Source organism: Chrysoperla carnea, chromosome 3 (genome assembly GCF_905475395.1).
Source record: "Chrysoperla carnea chromosome 3, inChrCarn1.1, whole genome shotgun sequence".
Classification (NCBI taxonomy): Eukaryota; Metazoa; Arthropoda; class Insecta; order Neuroptera; family Chrysopidae; genus Chrysoperla; species Chrysoperla carnea.
The window spans coordinates 73658332-73680439 of NC_058339.1; positions in this window are offsets into that span (position 1 = coordinate 73658332).

Genomic DNA, 22108 nt, shown 5'->3' on the forward strand with positions numbered 1-22108 from the left:
AAACATTTTTACATTTAAAATTTTGTTCTATCTCTAACGGTTTACAAGGTGCGTCCTGCTGACAAAAGACCCAATTGACCATGTCTCATTTACGAACTGGACCTCACATTTTGCGTCCTAAGCACGCCATAAAAATTTCAGCTTAATATCTCTTTTTCGTTTTTGAGTAATCGTGATGACATACGGACAGACAGGCGACAGACAGACGACAAACAGACGACTGACAACCAAAAATGAACTAATTTGGTAATTTTATGAACACCTTTACCAAAATTTTATTCGTAGCATCAATATTTTTAAGCATTACAAACTAGGGATTAAACTTCGTATACCATGATATATTTCGTATATACAAGGTAAAAAACAGTTATAGTGAAGAGCCAATTGAAATACTAAACGTCTTCAATATTCAATCATACATATACATTTATATTCCCGAATACAACACAATGTTTATTCCCTTCATCAATGTTAGAACGCCTCCATTATCCAAGCTGCCTGCCGGGTCTCTTCCCAATGCTTCCACACAACCCATATCATTCTTATCATCATCAACATGCTATACTGATTTTCATTTCCTTTTATCGTTGTCTATGTGCCTCTGTCTGTTGATTTCCATAGTATATATTCATTGAAGGGAAGAATTTTCTCAATAATTATTATATATATAGGGTCTTTCAATAAGAGTGATACTTTTTAAAAAATATGAATAAAAAACATTGACATTAAGTACATAGACTGAGCGTCGCCTATCGTTCCGTACAGTTCGAGGTGTACCAACATCTGTGGTTATTGCTTGGGTCAGCTAGGGGCAAAAAAATATACATTGAAGATAGGGACATTTATCAAAAAAACATACATAGAATCTCAAATTTTCATATTATAAAACATCATGATTTCACTTTTTTTTTTTTTTTATTCAAACTTAAAGAAATATAATTTTTATTGAAAGACTCTGTACATTGAGTTTTCATTTTATAGTTAAGTTTATACCGTAAGTTAAAAATATATTTTCATTCATCATTATTTTAATAAAACAGGATGTAAAATTGTTTCCAGAAAAATTTGTCAATACACCTCCCCGTCTATATACAAAAACTGAAACTGCAAGTGAAATTTAAAATTCTTTTTAACAAATTTTTTAAGCCATCGCAAACAATTTGATAAAAATTTTATAGAATATTGCATTTTAACGCGTTTTTGTATTATTAACGCGAATTTTGCATTATTAACGCTTTATAAACGCGTTATAACGTCATAAATATTAATTTTAGAAAACAAAGTTTAAAGTAAAAAATTTAAGGAAATTTGTAGATTTAAAGGTTAAGTTATTATCATTTTCTTGATTAAACAAATAGAAGAAGAGATATCGGTCAAATATTCAAAAAGTAAATCGTCGTAGTACCTATAAGTCATAAACGATCAGTGATACAAAAAAAAATTAGTTTGCAAAAAAGATAGGTAATTTAATTATCTACAATAAAGGTTATGGCCATTTTTTGGTCACGGTTATGGAGATATAGCCCAAAACGGTTTTCCTTAAAATGGATGATGCATTTCCTCCGCCTATTTTTGTAAGGATTTTGTGTATTTACATTCAATACGTGATACTAAACCTATTTAAATAAAAAACTACTTTAATTTATTGCAGATATAAATTCTCTGTAGTCTGCGGTATAATGAAGTTTTTAAGATTTTATTTAAACTTATGCTTGAAGCAATTTTCGTTAATATCTCAGAAACATGGGCGTAAAGAGATTATAGCAGATGTAGACAGCTGCCCTCCTATGACCTTGAATTACCTTTTCTTTGTCTAAGTTGGTTAAAGTTTGTGTTTATGCGGAATTGTATTTGAAATTTTGGAATTTTTATGCCAATCTGATTTTGTCTCCTTCTAGATTAAATATTCCTGTTTTGATCTTCTTTGGGCCAAAAGCTTGGTATGATCATGCTTCAAAGTTTTATGAATGAAAATATTTTTTTAACATAACGTTTCAAAAGCTTTCAGATTTTTTTCCTTTTCATGGCTTTTATGATGTCATCTCGAATATATTTAGAATTATCCTTTATACGCCATATAAACATAACTATACACGCCGGAGATTGAAGACACATAGAAAAAAAAAACATAAAATTTCAATATCGAATTTCTTAGAAAAACAATAGCATTTAACATGTTGTAGGTATGTGTGATGACAGTGAACAGTGAAGTGAATCCTTTGAGATTGTTGTTCGTTCTTTCGTTGTATCATCATCATGTCATTTTATTTTTTCAAGTTTCACTTCTTTCTCTCTTCGAAGGTTTTTATTTTAAATTGAAAAACAAAAACTTATGAAGAAAAACGATTTCTAACATGAATCTTTGTTTTTTTTTTGTTTTTGGTGTAGATAATAATAATAAGCTTTGTGACATTGGATGTGCTATTAGAAACATGAACATGAGTATTCAAGTATCGAATAAGTCATTATATCTAATGTTCCATGTGTAATCCACAAGTCGAACGATCAGTGTCGGAATGATCAGAGGCCTTGAGGTCTGATTCTAGAGTCGTTCTAGAGGTTTAAGAGTCGTTGAAATTTTTATAGTGTGTTCAGGGCGTAAAAAGCGAGGACGAGTTCGTAAATGAGCAGCATAGGTCAATTAGTTTTGAGGTCAGTAAAACCCATTTTATAAACGATTAGAGAGAGTTAGAACAAGAGTTTAAATATAAAAAATGTTCCTTATACAATAATTAACCACTTTTGTTTGAAACATTTTTTCGTAAACATCATTGTTTACCCGCGAGGGCGCAAATTAAAACACAGTTTTCTCGAAAACTATAATACATTCTTACATTAAGATAATTTTCTTGAATGATTCTTTAAATAATTAAACAATGTAAGTTATTGAAAATAAAATTTATGGAAATTTTTATACCATGTATATATGAAATATATCAAGGTATACTAAGTTTAGTCCCAAGTTTTTAACGCTTAAAAATATTGTTGCTACGAACAAAACTTTTGTATAGGTGTTCATAAAATCATCTAATTAGTCCATTTCCGGTTGTCTGTCTGTCCGTCTGTCTGCCAACACGATAACTCAAAAACGAGAGGAGATATCAAGCTGAAATATTATAGCATGTTTAAGACGTAAAAAGTGATGCCGAGTTCGTAAATAAGCAGCATAGGTCAATTGGGTGTGGGGTCAATAGGACCATCTTGTAAACCGTTAGAGATAGAACAAAAGTTTAAATATAAACAATGCTCCTTATACAAAAATGAACCACTTTTGTTTGAAACATTTTTTCGTAAACATCATTGTTTACCCGTGAGGCTGTAAATTAAGACACAGTTTTCTCGAACACTATAATACATTCTTACATTTAGATAATTTTTTTGAATACTTCTTTAATTAATTTAACAATGTAAATTGTTGAAAATAAAATTTATGGAATTTTTTTTCAATACTTTTCTGTATATTTTAAGATGATATAAAAACAAATTGAAAAGTTTGATAGTTTTTGTTTTGTATAGTTATCAAAACCGCACATTACCATCCCACATAGTGTGTACATAAAAAAAAACATGTATTATACCCTTTTCAACAGGCTATCTGTATTATTATAGTATGCTGGTTAGTATGAAATGAGTTTTATATTAGATTACACAAAAGCTTGTTGAAGTTTTAATATAGTACTCCTACAACTAACAGCCATATAGGAAATACGATACATTGACATTAGATATCTGTGAAAACTATCTACGAATAATTCAAATAACTACACTATTATGTGTACAGAATGGAACAGGGAAGAGTGCAATTTTGAAAAAGTTGTAAAAAAAAAAACCCAATAATTTTTCCAAATTAATTTTTACTCTTTTAAAATACATAATAAAGCAAGCAACGGACATTACTTAAAAACAGTCACGAAAATTACAAAATGTAACTGACTAAGAACTCAAGTGAGATGACTCCCAGTTAGGGGCGCATATTCTTCCAGGCGAAGACACGTTTGACACTGGACTAACAATATTAAAAAATACAATTGATGAAACTATCTAAAATGTTTTTTTAAATGTCTATTTTAGGGTAGTGCCAAGGCAAGTTTAGACTGGCGGTAGAAATTATTTGTGCCTTATTTTCAACTTTAATGACTACGAAAAATATGAATCAAATTTTTCGGTATCTGCCTTGGGTTTCAAAATATTGCAAGCTAAATAATTAATCAAAATTTTCAATTTTCGATATCTGGAGTAATTTTCCAAATATCGAAAAATTTTAATTTACTTTTCGTCTTCTAACATAATTTACCATCAAAATTGAAAATATATATGTTTTTAATTTTTAATTTCAAATAGTCAGTAAGTAAATCGTCACAGTCGTTTAAGTCCTAAACGGTCAGTGATACAAAAACAAAATTAGTTTACAAAAAAGGTAGATCATTTAACTATCAACAATAAAGGTTATTACCATTTTTGGTCTAAAGTGTACGGTTATGGAGATGTAGCCTAAAACGGTTTACCTTAAAATGGAAGCCTATAATAAAATCTTTCTCGCCTATTTTTATAAGAATTTTGTGCATTTACAATCAGTACGTGATACTATACCTATTTAAATAAAAAAATAACTTCTGTAATTTAGTGCATTATGGACAAGAGTTACTAGCTTCTATATCGACTAGTTTTGGAGAAATCTAAGAAAATCTATCATCCATCTACCGTTTTTCTATAAAACCAATGTTAAATATGCCTACTTTTGAAGTCATTTATTTATTTAAATAATCGATCAACCCCACCAAAAATTTTCATAATTAGACTTGGCCCACCTTTATATAAAGAAAAAGATCAAGCCTTTTATCCAAAATTGCCCTGGCGCTCGTATATTCTTAAGATGGTAAAAATTATTCTATTTAATTTACACCGTTTTCAAAATCGCTGACTTCTCTGTTCCATGCTAGTATGACGTAGTGCTATAAGTAGTTTTGTATGAGTTCATACTTTTAGTTTTGTAGTGTAACTAACTACACATTAGATATTGAATCAAATGTTACTAATTCTTTGTACATAAAGCTTAGACTTTCAATTGAAACTTATTATTAAATAATAATTGAAACTGCTCGAAGCTTAGTAAACATTGATTGATTTTTGGTGAGGGTCAAGTATGTGAAATCTAAAAATAAAGGAGTTATTATAATTTCTTGTTTGGTGTAATCAAATTTACCTCCGAAATTCATCAAGAAGCACTTCGCCAGTAGTATTAGAAAAATATTTATACTACGAAAAAAAATTTGGTATAGGTGTTTCTTAAAATCACCTTATTAGTCCGGTTTTGATAACATTAACAATGTTGGGGTCCCTATACATCCTATCTGGAAAGCCGCTTTTCTTTTTAATAAATTTTTTTTTCTACCAATAAATATTGAGGAAGATTTAAAAAAAAATTATAAAGTTTCATGCCAATCAAAGAATGTGTCTTAAGAAAAGTTCTGTTGCGATATAACTGCCTTAAGCAAAAATATTTAGTCTAGTAAAATTGAGTTTTTAAATCGAAAAAATAATATCGACTTGTTAAGAAACTCACATATTATAAACCCACAAACACAATTGAATAACAATTTTACAAAGAAAATAATCATCCCTTAAAACAAATACCCGGCAGGCATTCCTAATAACCTCGCATGTATATTTTACCCCATATATATACGTTATCAATCAGTTAAGTACATATATAATGACAAAATATGATCCAAAATTCTCTTTTGTTCTATATAAAATCTTCATCAAACATATAAGTAATACAAGTATATGCGTGTTTGTTTTAAGTATCATTTGTGAATATTTTCAAGTGTATGCCAAACAATGTGTATTTTGAAATAAGACTGTGATTTATAAAGACATATGTATTTCAAGTCTTATTGTGTGGACTTAAATAATTGTCTGTTTTATAAAATATAACAGACAAGGGAAAGAAGGGTTTAGGAACAATATGTTTATATTACATGTTCACATATAATATGTAAGCAATATGACATTATATAGTGCTTTTAATAAGTAGAGTAAGATTGTCTAATACTGTACCATGTTTATTTGTGGTAAAATATTTCATTTGTAAGAATTAGTTTTACCTCTTCATATTCCATGAATCAGAAAGGAACGTCCTAAGAGATAGATACTAGAAGCCATTAATCAGCAAACATTTTTTACATTTAAACTTTTGTTATATCTCTAATGGTTTAGAAGAAGTATACTACGGACCCAAGACCCAATTGACCCATGTTGCTCATTTACGAACTCAGGCTCACTTTTTACGTCCTGAGCATGCTATAAAATTTCAGTTTCAACCTTTCACCTCTAGTCACCCTTTAAAATTTAAATTTGCGCCCCCTACCTTGTTATACATCATTTGAAAGGGCATACAATATTCTCTTCAACATTGATTAAAAAATTGAAATGGATCGATTGGTTCTTAGGATAGACTCCTCAGGAAATGGAATTCATACCTTCCATCTACTGTGTGGTTTCTCTTTGAAATTTCATATGGCATCCCCTGCCTTGTGATACCTCATTTGAATGCATTGATTCTTAAGACAAACTACCCAGAAAATAGAGTTCATGCCTTCCATCTTGTGGATATTCTATATTAAGAACCAATCCATGTATTTCTTTTGTGTGCCCTTTCAAATGAGGTATGACGAGGTAGGGGTGCTATTTTAATATTCAAAGGTGTGGTGGGTGGGGATCAAAGAATCTGTACACGTCTCTTCTAAAATCAACGTGTCTTCATTCAAAACAAGAATCACATTAGGTCAAGAGATATTATGGGCTAATACTTTTAAAATGATATAAAACATAGTAAAAAACATGAATACCTATACAAAATTGAAATCTGATATGATAAAATTTAGAGAAGGATCAGTTTTATCACTTTTTATTTGCAAATTTTGTCATGGAATCACATATAAGAAGGTTTAGTTATAAAAATTCTAAAAAACAGGATAAAGGAGATGGCATTTACCACGAATTCGTTTTCCCAACAGACAAGTTCAAATTTTCAAATATGAAATGGCATTGAATATATAAATGTCTGTCTACAAACATACATTTTAAATTACTAAATGATTAGCATTGAAATGCTGACATTTTACTTATATGAGTCAGACTAGACTAAACGACAGCAATTCATTTACATTTAATAACGGTAAGTATTTTTATTAAAAGGTAAACCAGGATGCTGATGAGCTCTGAATGTGAATACAACACAGCTTTTAGAATGATGGAAATGTTTAGTTTAGTAAATTCTCACATATGATAATACTAATAACTAGTGACAGAAAGTCACTGTATTTGTAACGAAAATCGAAGTAAAAATATTATAATTGAAATTCTTGAAATGTCTTGAAATGTAGAAGATTTCGGTTATATTCAATTTGAAGTCAAATTAAGCAGTTAACACATTATTGTAAAAATAGTATCTAAAAAATGTAGACCTTAAATGCTTTCCTGTGACGCTCTTTGGTCAAATTTACGAAAAGTTACCCCTTTGTCCCTTATCGATCACCCCTTGGCCTAGCGTAAAATATCAAATTCAAGGAGCATATAGTAGCAACTGGATATTGTTTTATTCAATAGCTAATACTTTTCTAAGTAATCTCTATAAGTTCAAAGGCAGCGTACTGTTTCAATTAACAACTTGAATTTTGTTAAAAAGAGATTCTGATGGAATCTGCGTCTGATTATCCTTCAGACGCAGATTCCATTTGGATTTCTTGGATTTTCTTTATTCGAACTCTTTTCTCACATATATGAATTTTACCTTTGTATCTACAATAGTGTTGTGCTTGCGCGGAGGCAACATTCCTTCTCAAAGTAAAGATCACAACTAGGGTACAGGACGTTACTGAGAACGAGTTTGATTTCTTAGAGGATCTTTGTAGCAAACTTAATGATGAATTTCTAGAAATTTGACCACATTTTAGACCTTCGGTCGCACGTACTGTGGTCGCGAACCAAGTTCAACGGTTTAAAAAAAAACAGGGAAACATTGAAGTTTTTTGTAAAGGGCGGTAGATGCACGACTACCAGAAAAAGGTCTATTTTAATAAAAGAATTTCCTTCAGATCCGTGCTGGCTTAACCCCGCACTGAAGGTTCATAAGGGATTTTAAAGTTTCTGACATTGCATAATAGCGAATAAACATTGGCTAGTAGTCGAGCTTGTTAAGGCGTCTTAACTAGCTATGACAGCATTCTGGAAAATTGTTGAGTTCAAATCCTGGCAGAAGCAGGGTGAAAAAAATATTAATGGGGCGGTAAATTGATCCCACACTGTCGTCGCTTGGATAAGAATGAAGTAACCGACTCTACCCACATCATAAAATTAATTGTATATTCGGAGTTAGTTTATTAAATAGATATAGATTAAAATAATTATGTGGATGGCCTCTGTTATAGACGTGGTCGGAGAAACGGAGGTTAAACTTCATTATTTTATTTATAATAGCGAATAAACTAAAGCATTTGAAGATAGTAGATTTGAAGGAAGTCGTATGGTTATCCCCTTGATTTGCCAGTTTGAATAGTATTGGGCCAGATTTCTAAAAGAATTCGCAATTGGCAAATATAAAATTATAACTATCGATTAATACAATAATTTCCACAATCAAAAACATGTTGACCTGGCTTCTAAAGTTTCTATTCACTACAGTTTACTTAGTAGCTATTTTGATTTGTATAAAGTGAAAAGTTTTTGTGGACATCAACTAGTATAGTAACTAATGGTATTGGATGGTATATTTTGAAAATCGTTTGTTGTCTCTCCTCACTATAAAATAATTGAGAAAGTTTTCAGTCAGTTGAGTCTATTATTTATTTTAACTAAAACTTTAAACTTCATTCACTCAGCTCTAGTCTATATAACATGTTCGTAGTAGATGTCCAGAAACTTTTTGATATTTGTAGTTTTGTGTTATGAGTCTGTTCATATAGACATTACTATAGTATGTATATCCCAGCACACAGACGGTATAAGTCTAGGACCAAGCGTAGTATTTAATAGTTATTTCAAACCAGCTGATATTTAGAGCATTTGTTGTTAAGGTAAATAGTTCAATCATCTTACGATTTCACCCCGGAATCTAACGGAAAAAGCTGAATATTTGTAAATACCTTTATTTTGGTAGTACAAATATGATTTCAAAAGTCACATATGGTCACGTATGCGCAGTTTTATAAGATTATCTCGTTTCTTTTGCCGTCAAACCAATTTACGTGTATTAGAGAAGCTGTGGATTAAAAAATTTTGTACAAGTTTTGCTAGAATCTTTTGTTTATACGTTGAACACTTCTTGAAATAGAAGGTGCAGACGATAGTTGAGCGCTGCATCTTCTACTTCCTCAATTTCAAAGTCGGCTCAATGTATAAAAAAGCTTTTATAATAAATGTGAATACGATTGAATTAGACGAGACATCTAAAGGCATGTGACTTTTGAGACAACGAATCTTGTATCGAAAAATAGGTTTGTTTTGTACAAATATTCAATTTATTCAGCTAGATTCCGAAGATGACTCCTTTTTTTGACTAAGATGATTAGGTTATGTCTAACAACTTTTTCCCCATCGGTCAATCGAAAATGTAAGCGTTAATGCAACATTTGGTATTCACAACAGATTTAAAAACAACATTGAAAACGGCCTTTTAAATTTCTAGAAATTTTGAAATAAAAGACAAATACTCAATCTGAACCTAGGCCAAAATATAGATGCTACCTACATAATGCTATATTACACATAGCATGTGCTGTTAGGTTCATTCTAGAAAACTTTAACTTGAGATAATTTTTTTTTTCATCCTCTTTTTAAATTTTCTTTTATGGTTGAGACTTGCGTACAATAAATAAAGTTTTGTGTTATTTAAAAAGTTAAAAAAAAAGTTTTTTTTGGTTTTTATTTATTTTTGAATGAAGATTTATAAAATTAAATATATCACATTTTAAATTAAATTTATCAAATCTAATTCTATTGCTAAATATTCCTAGATGATACCTCAGAGAAAATTTTTTCAGTCGATAGAAATTTCTTATTCATTCTGAATTTTAACTGGATTATCGTATAATTTCCTTGACAAATAGGTTAGGTGTGGTTATATCGGCTGTCGAGAGAAAAACTTAGGACATAGAGCCCTTTGTGATTACCACCTTGTGTCTTATCATCATTGTTTTTTACCACATTTTCCGCTGATAATTTTATTTACCAGCTCCTCAAATATTTTGAGAGGCTGTTTTTTAACCCCCGAGCTAAAAAAAGGGGTGTTTTAAGTTTAACCGCTTTGTGTGTGTGTTGGCTGTGTGTGGCATAGTAGCGCCTAAACGGATGAACCGATTTTAATTTTTTTGGTTTCATTTGAAAGGTAATTTAACGGAGGTTCTAAGTCATGTGCGAGCTTAGAGTTTTGTACCCGGAAAAACAATTTGCAATGATCTTCAAAATCGATTCAGTTTGGAAAAGGCATGACATATAATTTTTACATATAAATAATTGCTATGGAAATGAATGGTCAAATGGATCAATTCATTTCGAAAAGTTAAATGGTATAATAACTAGGTAATTTAAATCAATAATTCAAAAGAACAAACTCAACTCAAATATTTCAATTTCAATTAAAATATTTCCAAAAAGTCCCAAAAAATGATAGCTCTCTAAGTATCCTTTTCAGCTCATCTGATGTACTTGACCATCACTTTGATATTGATTAAAGAAGGCCTGTTATCAGTTTAAAGTTTTTATCTGTGCGTCTATGTATTTCTCAGTGACATCGTAGCCCTTAAACGGTCGAACCGATTTGATTGAGAACATTTTATAGCTAAGTTTCCAAAAATCGGTTTCCAAAAAATAAATCGCATTTGTCGGGGGTTTTTTAAATTTTGTAAATTTCACTTGTTGAGAGGCAATTAATAACATTATGTGCGTTCAACCTTAAACGTAACAATATGAAATGCATAAAATTAGTTAATACACAAATAAAATGTTCATAAAAAGTTCTTATCCCTTCCACTAAATTTTCTGGATAGCGCTTGATTCATGTTAATCTGCTACACCGGATATTTCAATAATTAGTTCATTTAGTTGTAACATTTCTTGTTTATTTTCAAAATTACTTCCTGAAGAATGTAATTACTACATGAACTTCAAAAACATAATCTTGATAACAATTATCACATTAATTTAACAACGTACTTTTTCTTGTTGAGATGTGAAATGTCACCAAAAAAAAGAATTAACCATCAACAGAGGATAATTACACAAGGAAATTCTGTTTTGTGATCTTTGCGGTAGATTTAACTAATTTCAACTTTATCAATGTATAGGGTGTAACTTTTAAACCGTGGCGAAACTTTGAAGAATTAAACGAACCGAAATTGTACTATGAATTGTTAGAGAAACGCTTTGTTATTTATTAACTATTTTTTGTAATTTGGGCAATTTTTACCAAAATTTGGAAAAATAAAAAATGAAATTTTAATTAAAGAGAATTGAAAACAAGTAAAACAAACACTTGACTGAGTTATTTGTTGAAATAGCCCGTAAAAAAAGTGTTGAATGTCAGTGTTTGCATTATTTTTTATGAATTAATGAAGTTTTAAAAACCCACACAATTATTTCGGCTTCCACCATTTTGGTTTTCAAAAGTATTTTCTATAATTTTTTTTCGTTTTTCAAGAATCTTTCGCAAGACCACTTTCGTCAGTCAAATTCTACAATAAAATCGCAAAACGCTGCCGTTTTGGTATGTTATTTGGACACCTTATTGGAGCGTGAAACTACGTTTCTCAAGCAAGAAAAAGTTGTGATCTAAATTTTCGGATGTTTTCAGTTTTTCATCAGTTACGCAGGTAGCACAACTTTTTTTGTTCGCAAAAATTGGTTTCACATTCCTCTCAGGGATCCAAATAACACACCAAAAAAAACAGCGTTACATCGCGTTTTGTGATTTTAGATGTTCTTTTTTTGTAAGATTTTATTGGCGTAACTGGTTACCCACAAATTTTCAACTCCCTGCCTTTTATAGTTTTTAAGAAAATGTAAAAACCCAAATTTTTGTCCCAATTTTCACGGGTAAATAATGATGTCTACAGAGAAATGTTTCAAACAAAAGTTTAAACTTTTAAACATTTAAACTTTTGTTCTATCTGTTACGATTTACAAGATTAATTCTACAGATCCAAGATCAAAACCTTAGTTTATCGTGTTTACGGACAGGCGAACAGACGAACATACAAACGGAAATGGACTAATTGAATGATTTTATTAACATTTATACCAATATTTTGTTCGTACCGTTAATATTTCTTTTAAGCCTTAAAAACTTGGGACTATAATTAGTATACCTTGATATATATTTCATATATACAGGGTATAATCATACAAATATATCACGAATCCGAGCCTCTTGAAAGAATGATTCTCGACTATAACAATTTTCGCACAGAAAAACTTAAAAGACATCCCTAAAAAAATGTGTTAATGAGTAGTAAGAAAGTACACTCTGTAAATAATTATTCTTAATCCAAGCAATTACCTCGACTATATTTCGACTAGGATAAAAAAAAAAAGGGGTAGGTTTTCATAGAGACACACTGGGCAGACAAGCTTAGTATAGAAACAAATTATACACAAGCAATGTTTACACACTTCAATGTCTTTAATACCCAAATGCCTAATTTCTCTATGATTTCCCATTGTATAACATGAACGTACATGTACAATGAATAGCTATGGTAATTATACATGGTAAGGATAAAAAAAAAATCGGGTCCCTTAAGACAATATCAACTATTAAGTACTTCAATTCACTTCAATCACCGCGCGGTCGAGCAAACTAAAAATGTATCAAGTGGTGAGGGAAGTTTATGACATAAAGGGTTCAGTAGAAGTATTTCCTATGATGAATAATTTTTTACAATACTTGATTCTATATGCGCGGAAATCATTTAGAAATACATGGTGTATTTAATTGTGAAGTTTCCGAGAATGCAGACAGCTTAGGATTAACGTTACTCGATGAAATTATATTATTGTGCTAGTGGTGATCTTTATTACTTGTTTCCATTGTTTTTGTTTTACTCAATGTTAAATTTATTCCCTTAGGGCTTTACATATCAAAATTAAACTAAGTTTCGGAAGCAATTTTGGATAATATCTTAAAAAATACTTTCCCAGGGGCCTGTTTCCTAATTAATGCGATTTTTATATTTTTTGGGCCAAACGTTGTACATCACCAAGTTTACGTTGTACGTCACCAAGTTTTTATTGAAATTGGAAATTTTTCCTCGATTTCTTTTAATTTTCTTCATATATAACCAACTTTTTTACAAATTCGAAAAATATCATAAATAAAACCTAAAATTGAACAACACTTTTGTTATTTTTTGCTAGGAAACAAACCTTTATTTTACTCTCGAATTTTATAAAAATCGATATAAAGATAGTACAAGAGACAGTAGGTATAAGGTCGATCTTCACCCATCTAATAACCAAGTAAGGAATATTTTTTAAAAAATTTTATTGATTCTCTTAAACACTCCTATCATAATTTTTCTATCGATAAGTGTGCATGACTATTTTTAATTAAATTAATTTTAATCAATTTTTTCCATATGATCGATTTTTTTGGGACAAGCCTATATCAATATTTACTACACCAATCTGTTAATAAATCGAAACTGGTCAGAAGAAATATAATTTAATTACGAAAATACTGGTATAGGCTTACCTGAGCAAAAGCCGTTCATGGAAAAAAAATGGTTAAAATTAATTTTATTTAAAATACCCTGGAACATTTTTCGATAGAAAAACTACAATAGGAGTGTCTAATCCATTAAATTTCATAAAAAATATGTCTCATCTGATTATCAGATGGGTGAAGATCAACTTTATACCGTCTCTTAGACTAAGAATATTTTCCACTCAAAAGATACAAAATTGGGTTCTTTTTATGCGGGGGCGAACAGTTACCGTGAAAATTCTAAAACAAAGCCCTATGCTTCGAAAACAGTTTTGACTAATATTTTTGTTTTGTAGTAATTCTTTTATATCCTCATACATAGGTCAATCGTTTGAATTTTTCTAATGAGGCGTTTTTTTTTTTACGTTGGTTTCATTTTCTTTGATCGTCAGTACGTCAGTAAACACGTATATTAGAATACCTAAAAAAAATTATTTTAATAAGGACAATTATAAAAATTATAAATGGTCATTGACATTTGGCACAAAATATAAAATACAACAAAAAAGAATTCATCTATAAATACCCATGCACCCATCTAAACGTTTATACATTCATAAAGACACAAAGCAGTGCAAAAAACAGGCAAAATGAGAAAAAAATTCATAATAACAAAAAAAAAAAATGGTGTGGATATTCCCGTTACGTCTGTGTACATGTACTTAGCGACTGTAGTAAACAAGACGCGCATAAGTCATGTTGGTCACTCAGCGCAGAAGTATGTTATGTTCGAGAGCGTAACAAAATACAATGCCCACAATGGTGTGGCACCCAGGGAACCGGAATTCTGTATCTGAATAATTGCTTGTGAAAATAAGGCACGTGAAACAATTTCAACAGTAAACACTTTCAGACCACATTTAACCACATCGGTAATCTTGTGCTCGAATGTCAGGATCTTTCCAAGTCTTCGGTTGTCGTCATTCCTTCATATCTTTCGTAACTTTTTTCATCACCAAGAATGCTTTTATATATAGAGGTACCTAAATAAAAAATATAAAGAAATTCTTACACACAAAGCTCGAATTACTATAGCAAAGCTCTAAATGTTACACACAAATTTGCTGTATCAATAAAAATCACTCGACATATAAATTATACTTTAAATTGAGTAAAAAATTTTACAATCACAGCATTTTAGTGAATTCTACTACTTTTATAAAGTTGATATATAGCAAGCGAACTCCAACTCTCCCATACTTTGTGTCTCATATTGTGCTTGATATGAGATACGGAGAAGAGTGAGGGAGGGGCCAATGTATGGAAGAGGTGAGGGTGTCTAGTTCACACAATAAGGGTTGTATGTAGTATAGTTGTAATAGTCATTCGTTCGTGTGTAGTCTTTTGTTTTTTATGCTTTGAATTTTTGCCTCTCTTTTTTTTTTACTTGATGGTATTGTAATAGTCGAGATTGGGTACCATTGAATTTATCACTGTACATAATGGTCCGTGAAAATGGTACACAGGACGATCGTAAATCGTATAATTAGGCCACAGTACGCATAGGCGTACTTTTAAAATGTTCAACATACACGTGAAACTTGAAATATACACGAAGTAAGATTTACATGACGGGACTACAATGCTGGGCTTTGACTATCATTGACGTTGACTATACTCGGGAGTTCTCAATAACAGGTCCGATTTTGATGATTTTTTTTTCAAAATAATTTTTTCTATATATTATTTAAAATCAGAAACATTTCAAAGGGTAGAAATAATCTGGAGTGGCAATACGTAATGTCGCGACTGATATCGCTAGAGCCTTAATCGCTATTGATAAAAGTTTGTAATTTCGAGGGGATATTAATCTTATACTGTAGGTGTCATTTAAGAAAGGGTTTTTCGAAATTCATCCCCTAAAAGAGTGAAATAGGGGATGAAAGTTTGTATTAAAATATATACAAACCGCCATTTTTGAGTTCACTACTGTAATTCTTCGATTTAAAAAATTCTTTCTCCTATAGAATGCTTTATTATCGGCATGTGAAATGGGCTATATATCTTTTTTCCAAGTTTTTATAAGAAGTATGTTCTTTAATGAAGAACTGAATAAATAAATATAAAAAATCGGTAAAATTTTTTTGCTTTTCGAAAACAGATTCCAAAAAATTATTGAATTTTCTTCTAGTTTTTAGCAAATCATAAAATCCACACCATTTTAAATCAGTGGACCATTTTATCAAACCAAAATGTTTAGACGTCGACAACTAAGAGAAAAAAAACTATAAGAGATGCAAAAAAGAGAATTATGAGTGGTTTCATTTAAATCCCTGGGTTGCGTTCGTTCGTTACCCACATTCATATATAGTTAGTTGGTTGTGTAAAACAATAGCTTCATATTTTAAGAAGTGAGGCAGCCAGTCATACCTATATAGCTCACCTCATGCCACACGCTAGGTAGCTCCATCCTCTCGAACATGTGGACAAGTGGTTAGTAGATATGTATAATATGAATTGTTTAGTATTTCATTTCATATTCAAACCAGGGGCGTAGCTACCGCCGTATCAACCGTATCAATGATACGGGGCCCCCGGGTAACAGAGGCCCCCAACGTGTGTAAAAATATTACCCAAGGATTTCGATGAGATAGGAAAGGCTCTCAGACTTGTCACTATTGTCTATAGAGGCAAAAATTTTAGAAAAACTGAAAAAAGGCAAGAAAAGTGTATATATAATTAGAATTGTTTGCCTATAGCTCAATTTCTGGGAGGAAATGATAATTTATAATCAATGAATATTTATTTTAATTTAATGCAAGCATTTTTGTTTCTCTTATGAGAAATATTTATCTTTCATTTGGATCCCCCAACTAATCTTGATACAGGGCCCCTCCAAGGCGAGCTACGCCACTGATTCAAACGTAGGTACCTACTCGTTTATGCTTCATTCCTAGAAAATACAATAATATACAACTTTTCTATACAACTATACGATTATTATAATGCATTGTACATTATTTATTATGAGGTGGGAGTGCAGTGGGAGGGAGGAAAATTTTTCATATGAATAGAAATGCATAGTAATTTTTCTTATACCAAAATTATGTTTTTAGTGATAATAGATCATAACGAAAGTATACCTTGTTCAAGTGTCCAAGTGTCAACTTTGAAAGTTAAAACGAGTTTTTTTTACATTTTTATAATGACTAATTTTTTTTTCGTAATAGTCCGAGAGAACTTTTTCAAGAGTATTTTTTTTAAATATTTTCAATTTAGGAGATTTTTTTTTAATGAGAATCTTATACCTGAGATTGGTTGTGTTCATTAACGCGTGATGCGAAATGTCTGTAAGCTTATAGTTATATTCCATAATAAAAAAGTAAATCATAATTATAACCACACTAATATGATTTGAAAACGTTTACTATCCCCTCTATGTAAATATTTGAAACACATATACAAAGTATACAAATTTTAGTTTGTGACGCTTTGAATATACGAACAAAAATTTGGTATTCGTTGTGTGCGTAGTCATGGCAGGTACAATAAAATCGACGACAGCGCTTCCAGTGTAATATTTTTTCGTTAAGGGGGGCTGTTATGACTAGTTTGCTATTCTTTACATATAAATGTTATAGTAAATGTCAAATTAAAATTACTTAACAATTAATAAAACTTCCTGCATTAAAAATTATGAAAAAAAGAGACAAAATTGCACAAATCTAATTTTTTAAACGTAAATTATCCTAATTACTTATTTAAGTTTGTTAGACAATGATATTAGATTTTCAATGTAAGCCATAAATGCGATCCACACAATTATATATTACATCCATATAATTAACTTAATAAAGTAGTGTATCGTTACCATGGAACGATACACTACTTTATTAAGTTATCGCTTCCAATAAAACTCATTCACGGTGCGAATAGGTGTACATAAAGTCACTTATTTCCTCCCGTCAATACGATAACTCAAGACTGAGCAATATAGGTCAATTGGGTATTGGATCCGTTGGACCCATCTTGTGTAAGCCGTTAGAGATAGAAAAAGACTTTATTTAAAAAAAATGTTTTTTATAATAAACAACTTTTGTTTGAACAATTTTTCGTAAACATCCTTGTTGTCCCGTAAGGATGCAAACTAGGACAAAATTTGGTGTCCATTTCCTACAAAACTATAAAAATGGGAGCTGAAAATTGACGGGTAGCTTCGACTAGTGGTCTTGTGAAAACCAATGTTGCGATCGAAGGGCCGTCATAATTGTGTTGGTGTCTTAAACTTTTCTCATTTATAAATGTATAAATAATGCAAGCACTGACAGTCAACACTTTCTATACACGGCATTTCAACCATTAACTCAGTTAATTGTTTTTGTTTTCACTTGTTTTTTTGCTATTAGAATAATATCTGGCGCGATGTTAGCAACGGAAAAAGCGGCAATTTTAATTTATATTGTTAAAAGGACATGTTCAAACTTTCTACCAGATGTATTTCATCCCTACCAAATTTCAATAAGAAAATAAATATTCAAAATCTAGCCGGCTTGAAATCACCTATTTCTGGTTCTGATTCCAGTTTATTTAAATATACTGAGGATGAAAAATTTTTGTGTTGATATTCTCAAAATCCTAAATATGTTTTTATAGGTAAAAGAACATGCATAAAACCAAATTAATTTTTAATTTTATGAAGTTTCAATTTTATTTAAAAATAAATCACATTAACGATATGATGTTTTTAGTAAAAATTAATAAACTAATTAATAAATACGCTTTTTATTTTATTTAAAAATTAATTAATTATCATTAGTTTTAAATAAAATATATAGTCACTACTATTTTAATTAGTTTAATTATTATTTATTCATTTTTATACAGCCACAGGGTCTTCATGAATATGTTATTAAAATAATTGAGTTTGTTAAAAAAAAAAAGAAGCTGATATAAGCATAAAGTTCTTTTTGGAAATATGGCAATATTTTGAAGTGTACCTGAAACCTGATCATAAATGAGAGTATGCTAGATTATTTTCAACTTTGATTATTAATTTTTTTATAACTTCATCAATGTAGACGAAAAATAGGAATAAAATATTTCGATATCTGCCTCGGTTTTCGAAATATCGAAAGCTGAGTAATTAAACAATTGAATTTTCGATATTTTGAAAAATATTCCAGATATGGAAAAATTTTGTTCTTACTTTTCGTGAACATAATTCACCATCAAAATTGAAAATATATTGTTTTCAATAATTTATTAAGATTTTAACTTTTTTTAAAATAGTTTTTTTTTTTAAATTTCTACCGACAAGTTTTGGAGAAATCTATGAAAACATTTCATCATTAACTATGCCTTCTTTTGAAGTCTTTTATTTATTTAAATAATCTCGCAACCCCAACCCCCCTAAAATTTTCTGAATTGATTTAGACCTAGTCCAACTTTATATTAAAAAAATCAAGCCTTTTATCCAAAATTGCCCTGACGTACATCCTTAAACAAGGATCTATTTTAAAAATATAGACAAATTTTCATATTTGATTTTTTGTTTTTGTATCAGAAGAACTTAAACTTACTAAAATAATGTCGTCTATCTCCATAAAATATTCAAAACCAAGACAGGTGAAATATTAGGTGTGTTAATCATATTTCAATGAATATATTTTGGGAAGCCCTTGTACACACTGTTTGTCGTATCACAGTGCCAGTCTAGTTTGTTGGACTATATTTTAAATGAAAACTCATAAAATAAATAATAAAATTTTTCTATTCGAGGTTATGTATCGTAGAGTCAGCCATTCGTTCATAGCTGTTTCGTAGTAATGAATATGTACATACATACATACATACATACTATAGTTGTTAGATTTGTAATTAAATTGAAATTGAATATTTAATTAAAGCATAAATCCATACCGAATCATAAACAACAACAATCATAATAATAGCAAGGTTCACCCACACCTCATTTACACATTTTTTTTTTTGTACAGAGTATCATTGAATAAGTGTATTAATAAATTCAAAAAACGTGGTTTTATATTTCTGTCACTGTACGATAAATCAGTTGATCAAACGACGAGATTTGTATGCTCCCCACTGAATCTCTGAATATAAACACATGAACGAATCGGATATTACAACGGCCGGTATAATCACATATCGGTTATAGCAACCTATTTTCATTGAAATTATATCACATATTATATACTTTTGTTACATCTATATATATAAAAAGAGAGTGTTTGTTTGTATGTCCCCGATTTTCCCTAAAACTAACCATTGACCTTCGGTAGGGGATTATGTCATTGGGTAGCCCTTAGGCTCCCATTGTGAATAAGGGAGTTTGGTGGGGGTGGAATTAAAAATGATCTAGAAATTCATAGAAAATAGATTAAAAAAATAGTTCTAATAGTACAATAGGCCCCACTGTCAATAGTACAATTTTCACTAGATGGCGCTACTGGCGCAAATGTCTTTCGATTTTTCTCGAAAATTCTGGAATGTTCCATGGATTTCTATCGAATTTTCTAGAATTTTCTCGAACATTCTGGAATGTTCTATGGATTTCTATCGAATTTTCTAGAACTTTCTCGAATATTCTCGAATGTTCTATGGATTTTTATTGAATTTTATCAAACTTTCTCGAACAATCTGGAATGTTCCATGGGTTTCTGTCGAATTTTCTAGAATTTTCTCGAACATTCTGGAATGTTCTATGGATTTCTATCGAATTTTCTAGAATTTTTTCGAACATTCTGGAATGTTCTATGGATTTCTATCGAATTTTCTAGAACTTCCTCGAATATTCTGGAATTTTCCATGGGTTTCTATCGATCTTTCCCTTACTTTTCCGTACACACAGAGAGTGTAGACATAATATTGGGATCGGCCAAAAAAAATCTTACTGTTCCGTACACACAGAGAGAATTAAAAAAAAAGTCTTTCATTTAACAATTTTGATATTTAAATGTGCAAAAACAACTCAGCGAAGCGGGTTTAACAGCTAGTGTTATTATATATACATACTTTTTCAGGTAAGAAAAGTTGATGAATTTAAACCTTATACATCTTATAAGTATATCTAATATATCTTAAGCTTATATATCGGTTATAGCAACCAATTTCCCAAGTACTTACAATTTATTTATAGTATTTATTCAATTGGTTCATCAATATTCACTTTTTTATTTTATCACCTATAACTCTTAAGTAAAAGCACAAAATTTTTGTTTTTTATAAAAATTAATATTTTATATTTTAATTATAAATTAATTGTTTGAATACTCTGTGAATATAAATTTAAACTGCAAACAAACACTGAAAATAATTATATTCCAAATTTTATGCTCATTTTGTATTTGCTCTTTCTTCGGCGAAAATTATATTTTGGCCTAAGTTATTTGATTAAAATGCATTAAAAAATGTATTTGATTAAAAATGTATTATTTAAAATTCATATAAAAAAATTTTTCTTCGTTTTTCACAGAAAATTTTGTTTTTTTGGTACGATTTAAGATTGCAACCAGAAAAGGTTGACGTTAAAGGTTAAAGGTTAAAAGGTTTCAATATAAAAATGTCCATATCGGTTATAACGATTAATAATCACCCAGATTGATGATGATCTCTGTGTTAATTCAAATTTCTAACTCAAACAATCTTATCGGAAACATAACTGCGATGTAGGTACGTTTTGGAAACGTACAGGAATTATAAGATTTTTTACTGGAGATTTTAAAAGTTTTTGTCTTTAACAATATATTAATAATTTCAGATCTATTTTACCAAGATATTTGGAGAAGCAACTAAATTATCATAAAAATTAATTTTTAAGAATATCGAATAAAATAGATAAAAATAATCGTCCTTTTCATAGGATTTCCGAATCAAACCGAATCAAAGAAGCTATTAATCCAATTGTTGTTAGACGAGCATTATTATTTTGTCAAAATTATCTTAAATATTAAAAAGTTTGCTAGAATTATTGCAATTATTCAAAAATCTGGAAAAAGCGCAAACTATTTTTTGTTTCAAATTAATTAATATCGGTAATCTTTACCGAAAAAAAAAATACAAAAGTGGGATTTGTTTCGTATATGAAAAAATTATGAACCAATTTTGTCAATATTCTAGATCGAAATCAATTTGCATTATTCCGGGACTCTTCGTATGTCTGACTAGGACAGTTTGTTTAAACAAAACACCTCTATGATTGGCTAATTGTAGTAGCATGGTTTTATAAAACTTATGAATGTATGTATATGTTTATCAATAAATTATCATTTTATTATCCTCACTCGATTCATCTCGATTTTGGTTGAGTATTTTGTGGTATATAATATGAACTATAAAGTGATTCAATTTCCGGTTTGATAACATTATATTTCATTTTTGATAAATAGT